This window comes from Cupressus sempervirens, chromosome 5, assembly GCF_028749045.1.
Source record: "Cupressus sempervirens isolate cs-2001-9-10 chromosome 5, ASM2874904v1, whole genome shotgun sequence".
NCBI classification, from domain to species: domain Eukaryota; kingdom Viridiplantae; phylum Streptophyta; class Pinopsida; order Cupressales; family Cupressaceae; genus Cupressus; species Cupressus sempervirens.
In genome coordinates, this window is record NC_143122.1 from 765,021,400 (window position 1) to 765,028,863 (window position 7,464).

The 7,464-nt window shown below is 37.5% G+C and overlaps 1 pseudogene across 1 annotated transcript; it reads right to left on the reverse strand.

Moving 5' to 3' along the window:
- Nucleotides 1-269: 269 nt before the first annotated feature.
- LOC149558151 (G-type lectin S-receptor-like serine/threonine-protein kinase At2g19130 pseudogene) lies at nucleotides 270-3,092 on the reverse strand (annotated as a pseudogene). Its single transcript, XR_016364992.1, has one exon. The product of XR_016364992.1 is annotated as a G-type lectin S-receptor-like serine/threonine-protein kinase At2g19130 pseudogene (transcript).
- Nucleotides 3,093-7,464: the final 4,372 nt, after the last annotated feature.

Genomic DNA, 7,464 nt, shown 5'->3' on the forward strand with positions numbered 1-7,464 from the left:
TAAGCTAGTATCTAGTTGTTGAGAAGAAATATGAAGTCATTATCATGCCAAAAACCGTTAGAAGAAAGGTTCATTCAATTAAGTGTCATGAGTTTGGCTGTTTATGACAGTCATTATAGAAATTATCCTACAAGGCCTATATAAGGCTTAACATTTTCATTAATAGAAAAATGAATATGAACAATACTAAATTGATTTACATTTTAACATTTAAATGACCAAAAATCTTAAAATTGCATGTAAATCAAACATTAACTTATTGAAAAAAATTTGAAAACTTGTAACTAAAATATAATTCTTTAGAAATTTGTAAGTGCAAATAAAGGCACACAAAGAGATATACATATAGCTACACATACAAGAAGACAATCAAACACACACAACTAGCTTGTATGCAAGTCCTCTCTTCTTTCTAAGTTGCACTCTCTATTGACCATATTCTAATAACAAGCCTGTGGCTTGTGTCAACTTTCTGTTTGTCTGGAATATAGACTTTAGCAGCCATCCTCAAACATAACACACTAATGAAAATTATTATTTAAAAAAAAACATTAGCTTTGACTATTTAACATATTTAACTATAAATCAAACCTGAAATTTAAACCATTTGAACTTTATAACAGACTCTATCTAGACTTAGCTTGTGGAGCTTCCATCTGATTCTTGTCTGTCCACTAATTCTGATGTCAGCACGTCCAGAGTTGGAGGCTCCATCTTCCCCTCCAGCATACGCACCACTTGTTCCATGCTCGGCCTCTTCTCTTCTTCCCTTTCTATGCATAACAACCCTACTATGCCCATTTTTCTCACTTCCTCAAAATCCGCCTCAGCTGCAATAGCTTCATCTAAGATATTAATAATCTTCCCCTGGCAAATTTGAGTTGCAGCCCACGCAGGAAAGTAATACTGACTTGAATCTTGCACATTGAAATCCAGACTCCTTCGGCCAGACATGATTTCCGAGAGCGTTATACCAAAACTGTACACATCAACTTTGGGTGTGATGGGAAGACCGGAGATCCACTCTGGAGACAAATACCCTCTCGTTCCTCTCGTTGTGGTCAGTACTTTGCTGAAATCTCTGCCCACAAGCTTTGACAACCCAAAATCAGCTAACTTGGGTGAAAAATTAGAATCCAGAAGAATGTTCTCAGGCTTTACATCGCCATGAATGATGCGATCTCTGCACTCTTCGTGTAGATAAAGTAAACCTCGTGCAGTACCTAAAGCGATCTGGAACCGGGTCCTCCAATCGAGTGCCTTCTGTTTACTTTTGGAGTTACTAGTGAACAAATAAGAATTCAGAGAGCCGTTGGGCATGTACTCATAAACCAGTAAGCGTTTGGATCCTTCTGCACAAAACCCTCTCAGTCTGATCAAATTCGCATGCTGTATGTTGCCAAGAGAACTGATCTCCGCTCGGAATTGCTTCTCGTGTTGTCTTGAACCCGAATCCAGTTTCTTTACGGCCACGAGCGTACCATCTGCTAGAGATCCTTTGAATACTGTCCCGAATCCTCCACTCCCCAACTTCGACCTGAAATTCCTTGTGGCAATCTTCAACTCCATGTAACTATACATTCTAAGAAAAGACTCCGAGGAATCTTCAAAAGCCTCCTCTGGTCGCAGCCTATACCTTTGCCACAATAAAAATGAAATCGTACCCAAAGCAAGGGTGAGAACACTCGCAATAATAATGGCTTTCAGTACGGAGGAAGATGATTTATGATAATTAGGAAATGAAGGGGCAGCTACTCGAATGGACATTGTCGATTTATTGTTTGATGAAGAACTCATCAAGTTTAGCAAAACTCCGGACCAGATTTTGCAGTGCCCAGAAGGAGAATCGAAAGCAAAAGCAGTGCAGGAGCAGTTAAGGAGGCAGGCTTTCTGGCAATCTTCTTTTGTGAGTGCAGGGTATGAAGAAGCTGAATCATCAGTCAACGACACACCAGTCTCGATAAATACGTCAGTGCTGCCATTTCTGGTATCGCAGTTTAATGGCCTTTCCCGAACACAGCCACTAGCCCACCAGTCTTGCGAATTCCAGGCTTGCTCATGTGCGGGGTGGAAACCCTCCACGCATGTGCAGAACTGAATGTTGTTGGAGTTGCAGCTTCCATAAGCGCCACAGAAACCATATACGGCACACTGATCTCTGGGACGAGCGGCCACGATGCTCCATTTATCGTCGTCAAGAAGAGCATAGTCTTGTATTTCTCCGTTCTTGACTTGGAAAAAACGAAGGATCCCATTCGGCAAATTATAACTCACATACAGACCAGAACTATCAATCTTAATGCCGATTGTGTAGTGCACCCCTTCTAACATTTCGGGAATTCCAGTGAACATTTTGCCGTTCCATGGACCACTCTCCCAATACTTAACAGAATTATTCCATATTAGAATCGCTTGTTTGTTAGGTCCAGATAGATCCGGCCAAAGGGAGAAAAGCCCAGGAGCCGGATCCATTGAGTTCTTCCAACCGATTAGCTTTTGCTGCCCACCGAACCACATGCCAGGCAACCACGTATCTACAGGATAGTCGAAACTCTGCCAGAGAGGCCCAGATTGAGTGTCATTGCTTAGCAGTACAAAATTGCCAGAATCTAAAAGCACAGCCCGCGAGCCTTTGGAGGAAATATGAACAGACCAAAGAGATGTGCCCTCTCCGTCGAACAGTCCAAGATTACCTCCTTGAGAGAGCTTCAGAACGCTAGGATTGTTCTTCGCAGGGCTCTCCCTGTTGGCTACCCAAACGATGAATTGCTCTGGTATGTTGTTGGTATACCAGATACCAACATACCAGTTCTTACTTCCATTGGGGCTGAAAAACCCCAATTCAAACGTTCCATTCTTTGAAATTAGTGTCTGATTTGCAAAAAGAGAGGCGCCCAACGAAAGAGAATCTCCCACATCAGTAGATAACCCGCCAGAGTTGAAAATTATTATTAATGCAGTAACAGAGAACATCATAGATGCTGCAGGAAAGCTGCTATTTCCGGCCATTTGGGTATTGTTGATTTCATATTTACTGAGTTGATCGGTATATATAGTAGAGTAAGCTCTACAAACTCCGGAAACTTAGGTATCGTTTTTCTGAAATTATTATGTTTTTGAACGGACGACGAATGCGCTCGTGTGATATTTCCAGCTCATTTATCGGAATGACGTACGTTGTTATTCTTTAATTTTGGGAAGTGGGGATGAGCAAGTTGTTATTCTTTACTATATTCGTTGGAATGCAGCTTTTTAATTTTTAATTGTTCAATCATGTCAGTGTATTTTTTAACTATTTTTTCATTCTAGCGGTGCATTTTTTTATGATTGAAAATAAATTATCAGTCGTCGTTAGGTAGGAACTATTTCTAGAAGGATTGAGTTACTATTTATTGCATTGCGCTGCTGAAAGAATGAAGTTAACTGAATCTAAAGAAAGTGATTGAAATGTTATTCTCTACAGGTACGTTTGCATTAAAATAATAAAAAATTATGAGTGTGTTTATATTTACATGATACAAATTTATTTATTACATACTTATATACATGTGTTAAATTAAATTTGAAATACATTGTCTGCAAGTACAATTGTTTTGGAGGGAACATATCTCAAGCAACACAAATTAGTGAAACATGGAATTCACTTTGTCGATTACCAACCTGGCAATAAAGTGCTTCAATATAGTCATCATGTTATTGCTACATCCATTTCTCTACATCTAGTTAAACATAAAGGTGGATGTCACAAGTGGAGATTAGATACTGATGACCAAGAGAGAAAATTAAATGTTCTCCATGAGTGCGTGGAACCACTTGGAATCACTTGACATCTATTTCATATTTGTAGAACTTGTTAAAGCTATTTCATAATTCCATGACTTGCTACGTTTAAATCTCATATTTCTACTATCACTTGCTTATAGATATTTTATATTTCATATTTAATTTAATCCATTTTATACATATTCATTATATGTGTCTAGAGCATGTGGAACCACTTGGAACCACTTGACATATTTCATATTTGTAGAACTTGCTTTAGATATTTCATATTTCCAAGACTTGCTACATTTAATACTTTATATTTCTAGATCACTTGTGTAGATATTTAATAATTCATAGATAATTTAATCCATTTCATTCATGTACATACATTGAATACTTACATGTGTAACTTGCATACTTACATTGAATACTTACATGCTCATTTGATATCCATGCCATATACATATAGTAGATTGAATACTTACATGCTCATTTGATCATAAAAGTTTATGAGTTTATTTGTGTACTTATATGAAACTTTTAGGAGTTTATTTGAGTACTTACATGTTCACATGGACCATAAATTAGAAACATGAATATATCACATTTAGATTTAATCATGAGTTGAACCAATCATACATGTACACATGTCTAACCATAAACTATATACATGTATATTACATGGACCATAAATTAGAAACATGTATATATCACATTTCTAACCATAAATTGAACCAATTGTGTACACATGTCTAACCATAAACTAAATAAATGTATATTGAACGGTATAAACTAGAAATGTATGTATATATCATATTTCTAAACATAAATTGAACCAATCATTTACACATGTCTAACTATAAATAAAATACATGTATAGGCCATATCCAAAGGCCATAAACTAGAAACATATATGACGATTGAATAAATGTTATATGTCAAATCATAAATGTTACATGTCTCGATAAGATCAACTATAAAGTAAACATGTGCATGTGTCCTAAACTAGAGAGTCATCCAGACACATATGAACATAGCAACCCTCTGATTGAGAATCATGAGGATTATGTGTCTATGGAGTATTAAGTAAGCCCTGCAAATTATAATATAACAATGTATTAGACATGTATAGGGACCTGTATATATATACACATGGGTTCTAGAGTTTCAAATATTTACATGTATATATTTAAATTTAAATGCATTGATACAAGTGCACATGTATCTAGTAAATTTCAAATTAATTTAAATTTCTATAATTTAAAAATTACCTAACCACTAGTGGGTGTCACATCCATCATATTTGTACCCCCATGAGTAGTAGTTGTCACATCAAGAACATCTCTCCTCCCACCACGATTAGAACCCACACTGGAAGAAGCATGCTCTACTACCTATGCCTACAAAAATATAATTCTTTTGCAAATATGAGTACATAATTATAATTTTGTACATGGAAATCTATTATTGTAAAAATGAAACTTAAAAGAGGTTTACCTAGGTTTGAGGAGCAAGAGGGTCTTCAGTGACACGTACTAAGGTGTCATCAATAGAAACTCCATCTCTAATGATCTCAACCCTCTAAATTAGTGAGGAGTACAAAGGACTAACAAGATGGGATGGAAGTGGTGTAGAGTTAGTAGACTAAAATAGGAACATGTCCATGTATGATCCTCTTTCATTGGGAAAATGAATCTAACTCAAAACTCATAACTATTGATCAAGCACATCAACTTCATCAGTAGAAATAGATATACCTTAACTAACTCCTAAGGTCCCCTCAAGTGGAGCTACAATAGATTGTTGTGTTGAGTGCCAGAGTGCTATGTAGAGTGCTCAATGCCAAAGTCCTATGCAAAGTGTTGTGTACTCTATTGTGCATGACCTTATGACATGTCATACGATGCTTGAAATATAGGCCTCTATGAAATCGTGTCTATGATACCATGTAAAGGCATCCCCTATGTATTTACGATGTATGAATATGCATGTAAAAGATCATTTAGAAGATACAAGGCCATCTCCATATGTATGTGCTCTCCAGTGAGGCTACATATATATTTGTTAGGGTAGAAGTACATGCAACTCTATAGATCTCATTAGCGGGTAGTGTAGTACTTGATGATGCTTCAAAAGATGATCTCCGTTGACTAGGTCTACTCAAAAGATATCTTCCCAAAGTGTCAAATGTAATGCTTCTAGCAGCAGATGCAATGTGTCCTATCTAATCAACTTCTTCACTTTGAGAAGCCATGACAACTCTATCTGTAGTAGCAATCATTACTAGAGTCGCTGCTAGGGTCCTAGATCCCACCAATGCATGATGATGACAAACAACATGAGTTACCTCACGATATGCATCACAATCACAAATTCTACCATGTCCATGACCATAATATCTTGGAATATCTAAATAGTTGACACGGTGCCCCAAATAGAACTCCGCATATAATTGCTGGGTAAAATATAATGTAATTTGATTGTTATTAGGATAATGACCATGTGTTGCTAGGAATTGAGGGTATATCATACAAGAAATATATGACAAAAAACATCTAGTAACCTAATATGCCCTAACCTTGGTATTCTCATCATAAAATGGAAAGAACTCTCATTTGATAATCTCCATAGAAACTAGGCTCTGAACCTAGTCTAAGGCTATAGCAATCGAGATCTCTGCTCTAAGATCAACAAAAGTCCTATCTTTTGTTGTGTAAATGCATATTGTGATCTAAGTCTATGAGTAAGCTCCTAAAGACTAGTCAAAATCTGCTAACATATACCTCTATATAGATGATCTTGATATTTCTCAGTAGCTGATCTTAGTCTAGTAGTCTTTGTAGTAAGAAATTGGAATATAGTTGACACATCAGGAACACAAGTCTATCCATGTCCTTGTCCCTATCCCTAATCTTGTCCATGTCCATATCCTTGTGCCTGATCTTGTCCATGTCCCTGATCATGTCCATGACCCTCTCCCCATCCTTGATCCTAAGGCTGATCATGGGATGCCATCTACGAGAACGACATGCAAACTAAATGTTAACTTAATATTAACTTAATATTATGAAAGTGATGTGTGTCTGTGAGAGAGAGAGAGAGAGTGCACAAGGATCTAGAGAAAGTTATGAGAGAGAAAGGAGAGAGAAGTGAGCTCAGAGAGAGAGAGATTTGAAAAAAGAGATAAAGTGTGAGGAGAGAGAGTGAGAAAGAGAGAGAGTTCAAGGAGAGAGAAAGTGTGAGGAGAGAGAAATTAAAAAGAGGGAGAGAGGGTGTGAGGGGAGATAAAAAGTGTGAGGAGAGAGAAAGTGACAAGAGAGAAAGAAAGGAGAGAGAAGTGAGAGGAGAGAGAGATTTGAAAGGAGAGATAAAGTGTGAGGATAGAGAAAGTGAGAGAGAAAGAGTTCAAGGAGATCGAAAGTATGAGGAGAGAGAGAGAGAGAGAGAGAGAGAGAGAGAGAGAGAGAGAGAGAGAGAGAGAGAGAGAGAAAGTGTGAGGAGAGAAAGTAAGAAGAGGGAGACAGTGTGAGGAGAGAGAGTTTGAGGAGAGAGAAAGTGAGGAGAGAGCGAGTGAGGAGAAAGTAAGGAGAGAAAAGTGAGAGGAGAGAGAAAGTAAGAAGATGGAGAGTGTGATGAGAGAGAAAGTGTGAGGAGAGAGAAAGCATGATGAGAGAGAAAGTGTGGTGAGAGAGAGAGTGT